Here is a 12,486-nt window from a genome sequence, read left to right on the forward strand (position 1 = left end):
GCCTCAGCCTCCCAAACTTCTGGGATTACAGGCGTGAGCCACCCCACCAGCACCTTTACCAGTGCTGTTTATTTCTTCGTGTGAACTCAGGCTATTGTCTAATAATCTTTCATTTCAGCCTGAATGGCTCACATTGTGGGGCAAGTGACAAATTCAGTTATTCTTTATCTAGGAATGTCTGCATTCTCCATCATTTTTCTTTTTTTCTTTTTCTTTTTTTTTTTTTTTGAGACGGGGTCTTGCCCTGTCACTCAGGCTGGGGTGCAGTGGCACCATGTTGGCTTGCTGCAACTTCAATCTCCTGGGCTTAAGTAATCCTCCCACCTCAGCCTCCCAAGTATCTGGGATTATATATTCATGCCTCTACACTCGGCTGATTTTTCACTTTTTTGTAGACATGAGGTCTCACTGTGTTGCCCAGGCTGGTCTCAAACTCGGGCTCAAGTGATCCTCTCCTCGGCCTCTCAAAGTGCTGAGATTACAGGCATGAGCCACCACACCTGGCCTCTCCTTCATTTTTGAGGTATAGTTTTGTGGATATGGAATTGTTGGTTGACAATTTTTTTAGCATTTTGAATGTCTTTCCACTGCCTTCTGGGCTCCATGGTTTCTTTTTTATTATTATTATTTTTGAGATGGAATGTCGCTCCTGTTGCCCAGGCTAGAGTGCAATGGTGAGATCTCGGCTCACTGCAACCTCTGCCTCCCAGGTTCAAGTAATTCTCCTGCCTCAGCCTCCCGAGTAGCTGGGATTACAGGCATGCCCCACCACGCCTGGCTAATATTGTATTTTTAGTAGAGATGGGTTTTCTCCATGTTGGTCAGGCTGGTCTCAAACTCCCGACCTCAGGTGATACACCAACCTTGGCCTCCCAAAGTGCTGGGATTATAGGCGTGAGCCACCATGCCCAGCTGGGCTCCATGGTTTCTGATGAGAAGTCAGTTATTAATTTTGCTGAGGATCCCTTATACATGATGAGTTGCCTTTTTTTTTTTTTTTTTTTTTTTGCTGTATTCAATATTCTCTCTTTGTTTTTGTCTTTTGGCAGTTTGACCATAATGTGCCTAGGTGTGGATCTCTTTGAGTTTATTATTCTTGGAGTTAACTGACCTTGAATGTGCACATTAATATTCTTTATCAAATTTGAGAAGTTTTCAGGGATTATTTCTTCAAGTAAGCATTTTTTTTCCTTTAGAGACAGAGTCTCACTGTCAGCCAGTCTTCAGTGCAGTGGCACGATCATAGCTCACTGCAGCCTCAACCTCCCGGACTCAAGCCTGACTAATTTTTTTTACTTTTTGTAGGGACAGGGGTCTCCCTATGTTGCCCAAGCTGTTCTCAAACTCTTGGGCTTAAGCAATCCTCCCACCTTGGCCTCTCAAAGTGCTAGGATTACAAATATGAACCACTCTGCCCAGCCTCTAAACACTGTTTTAAGTACAAAGAAATAGTTCTTGTTTCTGCTTGTCATAGCTTTGTAAGTTTACCTTTTTCTATTTTATCTAATATTGATGTATACATAGGAGAAAGGGTACTTCAGAACATGAATTTTAGAGCAATCTACCAAGTCTCATGATTACAATAGTTGAAAATTTGGAAAAATTGTCTACCCAGAAAATGCAACAGAATCAACTAAAATAACATTATTCATTCATTAAAATAAATATTAATGGCTGGGCTCAGTGGCTCAAACCTGTAATCCCAGCACTTTGGGAGGCCAAGGCAGGCAGATCACAAGGTCAGGAGTTCAAGACCAGCCTGGCCAACATGGTAAAAACCCCGTCTCTACTAAAAATACAAAAATTAGCTGGGCGTGGTGGCGGGTGTCTGTAATCCCAACTACTTGGGAAGCTGAGGCAGAGAACTGCTTGAACCTGGGAGGCAGAGATTGCAGTGAGCCAGGATCGCACCACTACACTCCAGCCTGGGTGACAGAGCAAGAGTCTGTCTCAAAAAAAATAAATAAACAAAAAATATAAATAAAATATATATTAGGTTAATGTGACAGGTTAGGCATTGTCTAGGTGCTAGGGATACATTGTTTAAATAAGGTCCATATTCACATAGAGTTTAAATTCTAGTTCTAACAGAATATTAATGAGAGTTGTATAAGGTAACTTAAAATTAGGTAAGTATATAAAAATAAATAACTTTCTTGTCTTATAGTAATTGCCATTGAAAGGTGAAATTGGCCGGGCATGGTGGCTCACGCCTGTAATCCCAGCACTTTGGGAGGCCGAGGCGGGCAGATCACGAGGTCAGGATATCGAGACCATCCTGGCTAACACGGTGAAACCCCATCTGTACTAAAAAATACCAAAAAAAGTTAGCCAGGCGTGGCAGCTGGCACCTGTAGTCCCAGCTACTCGAGAGGCTGAGGCAGGAGAATGGTGTGAACCTGGGAGGCGGAGCTTCCAGTGAGCTGAGATCACACCACTGCACTCCAGCCTGGGTGACAGAGTGAGATTCCGTCTCAAAAAAAAAAAAAAAAAAAAAGAAAGGCAAAATCCATTCATAGTTATAACAAAACATAACATAAATAGGAATATCCCTAGCAAGAAATGTACAGACCTATATGAAAAAAAAAACCTCTAACAGTAACTGATCTGAAAGAAGACCTAGCTGAAAAACAAACAGAAAAAGAATACCTAAATGAATAATTACCCATTTCTAGAAGACTCAATATCATGAAGGTATCAGTACTTTAAAACTTAATCAGTAAAAATCAATGCAATATTTATCAAATCTCAGCCAGGCGCAATGGCTCACACCTGTAATCCCAGCACTTTGGGAGGCCGAGGCGGGTGGATCACGAGGTCAGGAGATCAAGACCATCCTGGCTAACACAGTGAAACCCCGTCTCTACTAAAAAATACAAAAAAATTAGCCGAGTTTGGTGGTGGGCGCCTGTAGTCCCAGCTACTCAGGAAGCTGAGGCAGGAGAATGGCATGAACCCAGGAGGCAGAGCTTGCAGTAAGCCGAGATCGCACCACTGCACTCCAGCCTAGGCGACAGAGCAAGATTCCATCTAAAAAAAAAAAAAAAATTTATCAAATCTCATAATTTTTTTTTTTTTTTGAGACAAGGCCTCAATCAGGCTGGAGTGCAGTGGCACGATCTCGGCTCACTGCAACCTCTTTCTCCCAGGTTAGGTTCAAGCAATTCTCCAGCCTCAGCCTCCCTAGTAGCTGGAACTGCAGGCACCACCACTACACCCAGCTAATTTTTTTTTTTTTTTTTTGACATTGAGTTTCGCTCTGTCGCCCAGGTTGGAGTGCAGTGGTGCAATCTCAGCTCACTGCAACCTCTGCCTCCCAGGTTCAAACGATTCTCCTGCCTCAGCCTCCCGAGTAGCTGGGACTACAGATGTGCACCACTGTTGAGAGCAAGCCTCCCCCCAAATCTGGCCAAAACTGGCCCCAAAACTGGCCATAAACAAAATCTCTACAGCACTGTAACATGTTCATAATGGCCCTAACGCCCACGCCAGAAGGTGGAACACCCATGGGAATGAGGGCAAGGAACACCTGTCCCATGCAGGGCAGAAAACTGCTTAAAGGCATTCTTAAGCCACAAACAATAGCATGAGCAATCTGTGCCTTAAGGACATGCTCCTGCTGCAGTTAACTAGCCCAACCTATTCCTTTAATTTGGCCCATCCCTTCATTTCCCATAAGGGATACTTTTAGTTAGTTTAATATCTATAGAAACAAAATAATGCTAATGACTGGCTTGCTGTTAATAAATACGTGGGTAAATCTCTGTTTGGGACTCTCAGCTCTGAAGGCTGTGAGACCCCTGATTTCCCACTTCACACCTCTATATTTCTGTGTGTGTGTCTTTAATTCTTCTAGTGCCACTAGGTTAGGGTCTCCCTGACCGAGCTGGTCTCGGCAAGTGGCGCCCAACGTGGGGCCTCGCATCCAAGTCGAAGGGTCACCGGAGCGACAGTTGGAATAGAAAACTAGCTGGAGGACACCTGAGTACTCTTAAAGCAATCCCCATGGTGACTAAGAAGGGGAGCTTGGAAGCATCAGGGTAACAATGGGACAAGTTTGGGGCCTGGTTCATTACACCTTGGAACTTTTTCACACTGATGAGGAGGAGGAAGGAGAGTATAGAGAAGTAACAGAAGTGGTTACAGAGCATGTTTATTTTCTAGCTAAAGCTAAAGTGGCAAAGGAGGGAGAGGTTCATCCCTACCCTTCTGCACCCCCTCATTATTATTTTGAAGAAAAAGACCCTCCGGATCTTTCTTTTCCGGAGGACATTGGGTGAAAAGTAGTTGCCCCAGTGACTGTTCGAGCAGCGCCTCGAGTGACCACTCTTAGTTCTATTCAGGCAGGAATTCAGCAAGCTAGACGAGAGGGTGATTTAGAGGCTTGGCAGTTTCCTGTTAGAACACACCCCCCAGATCAACAGGGAAATATTACAGCTACATTTGAGCCTTTTCCTTTTAAATTACTCAAAGAATTTAAACAAGCTATAAATCAGTATGGACCAGGTTCTTCTTTTGTAATGGGACTGTTAAAGAATGTTGCTGTTTCCAGTTGGATGATACCTACTGACTGGGACACTCTTACTCGAGCTTGTCTAACTCCTGCTCAGTTCTTACAATTTAAAACTTGGTGGGCAGATGAAGCTTCCATTCAGGCTGCTTGCAATGTCCAGGCCCAACCTCAACTTTTGGGGGTTGGCAGCTGGGCTGGTTTAGATGCACAAGTGGTCATGCAGGATGATGCCATAGAACAGCTTAGCAGAGTGTGCATTAGAGCTTGGGAAAAAATCACTTCAGATGGAGAAAAATCCCCTTCCTTTAGTGCTATAAAACAGGAACCAAGAGAACCATATGTTGATTGTATAGCTCAGTTACAGGAGTCTCTTAAAAAGATGATTGCAGATTCGGCTGCTCAGGATATAGTGTTGCAGTTATTAGCTTTCGACAATGCTAATCCTGACTGGCAGGCTGCTCTGTGACCTATTAGAGGGAAAGCACATTTAGTTGATTATATCAAGGCCTGTGATGGTATCGGAGGTAATCTGCATAAAGCTACTTTGTTGGCACAGGCAATGGCAGAACTGAGAGTGAATAAAAGAAATACTCCATTTCCTGGAGCTTATTTTAACTGTGGGAAGCATGGTCATACTGAAAAAGAACATAGAAAAAAATCAGCAAGTCAGGCTGCCAGATAGGGGAAAAAAGAAAATTGCTGAGCCTGAAATATGTCCAAAGTGTAAAAAAGGAAACACTGGGCTCCTCAGTGTCACTCTAAGTTTGATAAAGATGGGAACCCGATTTTGGGAAATGCCATCAGGGGCCCGTCCTGGGCCCTGTTCTAAACCAGGGCATTTCCAGCTCAGGCCATTCCCTCACCCCGTACAATGTCTGTCCCCCGCCACAGCCGGTAGTGCCACAGTAGGCTTATGCTGCACAAAAACTGTGAGCCTTCTGCCTGGGGAACCCCCGCAAAAGGTCCCAACAGGAGTCTGTGGACCCTTGCCAGCAGGGACAATAGGATTACTTTTAGGAAGGTCTAGTTTAAGTTTAAAAGGCATACAAATACATACAGGAGTCATTGATTCAGATTATAATGGGGAAATTCAAATTATTATATCTACTTCTGTTGCCTGGAAAACAGAGCCAGGAGAGTGCATAGCACAGCTCCTGATTGTGCCATATGTGGTAATGGGAAAAAGTGAAATTAAACGAACAGGAGGATTTGGAAGCACAAATAAACAAGGCAAAGCAGCTTATTGGGTAAATCAAATTGTAAACATCCTACCTGTGAAATAACTATTCAGGGAAATAAATTTAAAGGTTTGGTAGATACAGGAATGGACATTTCAATCATTTCTCTACAGCACTGGCTGTCTGCATGGCCAATTCAACCCGCTCAATTTAACATAGTTGGAGTTGGTAAAGCCGCTGAAGTATATCAAAGTAGTTATATTTTGCATTGTGAAGGGCCCAATGGACAACCTGGGACTATTCAACCAATTATAACTTCTGTACCTATAAATTTATGGGGAAGAGATTTATTACAACAATGGGGAGCACAAGTTCTAATTCTAGAACAATTACAAAGTCAACATACGATGCATGAAATGGGGTATGTCCCTGGTATGGGAGTAGAAAAAAATTTGCAAGTTTTGAAAGAACCACTTCAAGCAGAAAAATGAAGTTCCCGCCAAAGATCAGGAAATAATTTTTGATGGCAGCCATTGTTAAGCCTCCAGAACCTATACCTTTAAAACAGTTAACAGATAAGCCAATTTGGATAGAAAAATGGCCACTAAGTAAAGAGAAACTGGAGGATTTAGATAAATTAAGTTACTGAACAATTAGAAAATGGGCACATAGCTCCAACATTTTCTCCTTGGAATTCTCCAGTTTTCGTAATTAAGAAAAAATCAGGTAAATGGAGAATATTAACTGACTTAAGAGCCATCAATTCAGTTATACAACCTATGGGGGGCATTACAGCCAGGATTGCCTTCTCCTGCTATAATTCCAAAAAATTGGCCTTTAATAGTCATAGATTTAAAAGACTGTTTCCTTACTATCCCTTTAGCTGAGCAAGACTGAATGGTTTGCATTTACAATTCCTGTAGTAAACAACCTGCATCCTGCTAAGCGTTATCATTCGAAAGTGTTGCCACAGGGCATATTGAAAAGTCCCACAATTTGCCAGACTTATGTGGGGCAAGCAATTGAACCTACTCGTAAAAAATTTTCACAGTGTTACATTATTCACTATATGGATGATATACTTTGTGCTGCCCCCACTCGAGAAACATTACTCCAATGTTATGATCACTTGCAAAATTCGATTTCTCGCACTGGCTTAATTATAGCTCCTGACAAAACTCAGACTACTACTCCTTACTCCTACTTGGGGACCTTAGTAAATGACACTACCATTGTGCAACAGAAAGTAACCATACATAGGGATCAACTGAAAACATTATATGACTTTCAAAAATTACTAGGGGACATTAATTGGATATGACGTGCTCTAGGCATTCCTACCTATGCCATGAGTAATCTGTTTTCTATCCTTAGAGCAAATCCTAGTCTCACTAGCCCTCAGCAATTAACAAAGGAGGCTGAGGCAGAGTTACAACTGAGAAGCAAGTCCATAAAGCTCAAATAAATAGATCCAGAGAAGACTCTAGATTTGCTAATTTTTTCCACTCAGCATTCACCTACTGGTGTTACTGTCCAAGAACAGGACTTAGTAGAGTGGCTTTTTCTTCCATATACTAATTCACGGACTCTAACTCCTTGTTTAGATAAAATTGTTACAATGATAGGGATTGGGAGAACTCGGATTGTTAAATTACATGGATATGATCCTGGAAAAATTATTGTCCCTCTCACGAAAGCACAAATACAGCAAGCTTTTATAAATAGTCTTTCTTGGCAAACCCATTTAGCTGACTTTTTGGGCATTCTCGATAATCATTTTCCTAAAATGAAGCTGTTTCAGTTTTTGAAATTAACTAATTGGATTCTCCCTAAAATAACTAAATTTAAACAAACTGAAGGTGCTGAGAATGTTTTTACAGATGGGTCTAGTAATGGTAAAGCTTCTTATTTTGGCTCAGAAAGTAGTTTTCCAGACGTCCTATACTTCAGCTCAAAAAGCGGAGCTTGTAGCTGTAATTGAGGTATTGACTGCTTTTGATATGCCTATTAATGTGATTTCTGATTCTTCATACGTGGTTCATTCCACACAGTTAATTGAAAATGCTCAGTTATGATTTCATACAAATGAACAACTGATGACTTTATTTACCCAATTGCAAACAGCAGTTAGAAGTAGAATGCACCCTTTTTACATCACTCACATTAGGGCTCATACACATCTTCCAGGACATTTGACCAAAGGGAATCAAATGGCTGATCACCTAGTTGCTAATGCAATATCTAATGCTAGACACTTTCACAACTCAACCCATGTTAATGCCTCTGGTCTCAAATGCAGATACAGCATTACCTGGAACGAAGCTAAAGCTATTATCCAGCAATGTCCAACTTGCCAAATGGTACATTCCTCATCTTTTACAGGAGGAGTTAATCCTTGAGGACTGGAACCTAACTCTCTTTGGCAAATGGATGTCAAACATGTTCCCTCGTTTGGGAGACTAGCTTATGTACATGTACGTGTGGACACCTTTTCTCACTTTGGGCTACATGCCAATCAGGAGAGTCTTCTGCCTGTTTTAAAAGTCACCTTTTGCAGTGTTTTGCAGTGATGGGCATTCCAGCTTCTATTAAAACAGATAATGCCCCAGTCTATACTAGCCAAGCTCTAGCTACATTTTTCTCTATGTGGAATATTAAACACATTACTGGTATCCCATACAATCCTCAAGGACAAGCCATAGTGGAAAGAATGAATCTCTCCCTAAAACAGCAGTTGCAAAAGCAGAAATGGGGAGACAGGGAATATGGAACCCCACAGATGCAACTGAACCTAGCATTATTAACTTTAAATTTTTTGAGCCTGCCCAAAGGACAAATGTTATCAGCAGCTGAACAGCATCTACAGAAACCAGCTGCAAAGACAGAAGCAAAACCATTGGTTTCGTGGAGAGATCCGATAAAAAAAAGTTGGGAAATAGGTAAAATAATAACTTGGGGTAGAGGTTATGTTTGTGTTTCTCCAGGCCAAAATCAACAGCCGATTTGGATACCATCGAGACACCTGAAACCTTATCATGAGCCAGATGCTGAGGAAGAGATTCCAGAAGGATCCCGAGGACCCCCTGGTTGCAGCCATGTCGAGACCGATGCTGAGGAGGACCCCAACTGTCACGAGCAACACCTTTTGAACACAGCCACCCACCTGGGGACAGATCAAGAAGCTGTCACAGATGGGGGAAGAAAACCTGAGGAGAGTGGGACAACCAGTCACAATGAATAATTTAATGGTAGCTATGATAGTGGTTATCACCACTGCCGTGAGTATTCCTTCAATAAGGGCTGACACAGAGAACAATTATACTTACTGGGCATATTTATCAATCTTGGCTGGCAATAATGCCTAGATTTAATCACTCTATGACACAGTTACACATGCTTTCTGATCTCGGTATTGACCATAATAAATCTGTTCTTATAATTGAGTCATACTGCCCTCAAAAACCTATTTGTAAACAAAATTGAACCTGGCCAGAAAAAATGAACATACTTGTTTAGGAAGATTGCATTGCAGAACAGGTAGAGGTGCTGCACAATGATTCCTATGGAATCATTATTAATTGGTCCCCTAAGGGGATGTTTAGCTTGAATTGCACCTCTCAGTCTGTGTGCCATGGCCACACTATGTTCAGCTGGTCTGAACAAAATGGTCAGATGGTAGAAATGATAAGAAGTACAGCAAGAGTTCCTATTATCTGGAATCATGGTGGATTAGTGGCATCTCAACCTCAAATTATATGGCTCGCTGTAGGAGCTAAACGTAAGGATTTGTGGAAACTATTAAATGCTCTTAATAAGATCAAAATTTGGGAAAGAATAAAAAAGCATCTAGAAGGACACTCTACAAACTTGTCTTTGGATATTGCAAAATTAAAAGAACAAATATTTAAAGCATCCCAGGCATACCTGACCTTAATGCCAGGAACTGGAGTGCTTAAAGGAGCTGGAAATGGATAAAAACACTTGGAAGCTCTGTAATTTCAATGATGATTGTGCTTTTAATCTGTGTTGTTTGTCTTTGTATAGTCTGCAGTTGTGGATCCTGACTCCTGTGAGAAGTAGCTCACTGTGACAAAGCTGCCTTTGCTTTTATCAATTTGCAAATCAAAGAAGGGGGACATGTTGGGAGTAAGCCCCCCCAAAATCTGGCCAAAAACTGGCCCCAAAACTGGCCATAAACAAAATCTCTGCAGCACTGTAACATGTTCATAATGGCCCTAGTGCCCCACTGGAAGGTTGTGGGTTCACGGGAGGAACACCTGGCCCGCCCAGGGCAGAAAACCGCTTAAAGGCATTCTTAAGCCACAAACAGTAGCATGAGCGATCTGTGCCTTAAGAATATGCTCCTGCTGCAGTTAATTAGCCCAACCTATTCCTTTAATTTGGCCCATCCCTTCATTTCCCATAAGGGATACTTTTAGTTAATTTAATATCTATAGAAAAATGCTAATGACTGGCTTGCTGTTAATAAATATGTGGGTAAATCTCTGTTTGGGACTCTCAGCTCTGAAGGCTGTGAGACCCCTGATTTCCCACTTCACACCTCTATATTTCTGTGTGTGTGTCTTTAATTCCTCTAGTGCCACTAGGTTAGGGTCTCCCTGACCGAGCTGGTTTCGGCACACCACCACTCCTGGCTAATTTTTGTATTTTTAGTAGAGATGGGGTTTCACTATGTTGGCCAGGCTGGTCTTGAACTCCTGACCTCAGGTGATCCACCTGCCTCGGCCTCCCAAAGTGCTGGGATTATAGACATGAGCCACCACACCTGGCCTCATTGTAATTTTTAAAAATCATAACTTGACAAGCTGATTCTAAAGTTCAAACAGAAGACTTAATGTTCAAAGAAAGTAAAAAAAAAAAAAAAAAGATAGAAAAGGGGGCTTTGCCTGACCTGATATCAAGACATACTAAAAAGCTACAAGTCTAAAAACCAAGAAATCAGAAGGGAAGGCTGGTTAATGTAAATAAAAATTAAGTCTGAATGATGAATGGTAATATAAACATGCATGTTTTTTAGTGGCAAGGCTCAATATTTTATCAAATCAGTTGTCCTAAAATTTCCATGGCTGGGCACAGTGGGAAGCTGAGGCAGGCGGATCACCTGAGTTCGGGAGTTCCAGACCAGCCTGACCAACATGGAGAAACCCTGTCTCTACTAAAAATACAAAATTAGCCAGGCGTGGTGGCACATGCCTATAATTCCAGCTACTCAGGAGGCCGAGGCAGAAGAATCACTTGAACCCAGGAGGCAGAGGTTGCAGTGAGCTGAGATCATGCCATTGCACTCCAGCCTGGGGCAACAAGCATGAAACTTTGTCTCAAAAGGAAAAACAAAAAACAAAAAAAACTTCATATAAGTGCAATGCAGGTTGGGCGCAGCGGCTCACACCTGTAATCCCAGCACTTTGGGAGGCTGAGGTAGGTGGATCACCTGAGGTCAGGACTTCAAGATCAGCCTGGCCAACATGGCAAAACCCCACCTCTACTAAAAATACAAAAATTAGCCAGGCATAGTGGTGCACACCTGTGATCTCAGCTACTCGGGAGGCTGAGGCAGGAGAATAGCTTGAACCTGAGAGGCGGAGGTTGCAGTGAGCTGAGATCACACCACTGTACTCCAGCCTGGGCAACAGAGTGAGACTCCATCTCAAAAAAAAAAAAAAGTTCAATGCAATATTCATAAAAATCCTAACAGAATACTTCTTAACAAAATTCAATAGGTGATTCTAAAATCCACATTGAAGAAAATAATTCACAGGAGTGGCCAGGCATGCTAAACAAGAATAGTCATAGGAGCAACTTCCTCATTCGAACATCAAAATACACACACAAAAAAGATGTAGAATTTAAGGCAGAAAGCTATTAGGATAGGCATAGAATTGATAAATAGTGAAGAAACAATAATAACAATAATGCAGGAATAACTGAGTTTCCTTTGTGATAAAGGTGGCACCTCAAATCAGAGAGAAAGGATACAGTTTTCAATAATGGTTTTGGAACAAATGACTATTCAGAAAAAAATAATGCACCAAAATAAACTCTGAATATATTTAAAAGCTAAAATTCAGGCTAGGCATGGTGAATCAAGCCTATAATCTCAGTACTTTGGGAGGCGGAGGCGGGCTGATCACTTGAGGTCAGGAGTTCAAGACCAGCCTGACCAGCATGGCAAAACCTCATCTCTACTAAAAGTACAAAAATTAGCTGGGCACAGTGGCAGGCACCTATAATCCCAGCTGTTCAGGAGGCTGAGGCAGGAGAACCACTTGAACCCAGGAGACAGAGGTTGTAGTAAGCTGAGATCATGCCACTGCACTCCAGCCTGAGTGACAGAGTAAGACACCATCTCAAAAAAAAAAAAAAAAAAGCTAAAATTCAAAAACCAAAATTATTATAGTATTAGAAGAAAATACCAGACCCTACATACAAGTTAAAGAAATTACAGGCAAGAATTTTTTTTTAGTGTATTTAACAGATAGCAAAATATTCAGAATATATAGAGGCTTGCCAGTAAACAAAAACTGACAACCTCATGGAAAAATAAGTAAGAAATAATACATGGCTAACAAACATATATAAAAAGATTTAAAAACTCATCAGAGGCCTGGCACAGTGGCTCATGCCTGTAATCCCAGCACTGTGGGAGGCTGAGGCAGGTGGATCACAAGGTCAGGAGTTTGAGACCAGCCTGGCCAACATAGTGAAACCTCATCTCTACTAAAAATTACAAAAAAAAATTAGCCAGGTGTGGCGGCAGGAGCCTGTAGTCCCAGC

Source organism: Pan paniscus, chromosome 10 (assembly GCF_029289425.2).
Source record: "Pan paniscus chromosome 10, NHGRI_mPanPan1-v2.0_pri, whole genome shotgun sequence".
In the NCBI taxonomy this organism is placed as follows: Eukaryota; Metazoa; Chordata; class Mammalia; order Primates; family Hominidae; genus Pan; species Pan paniscus.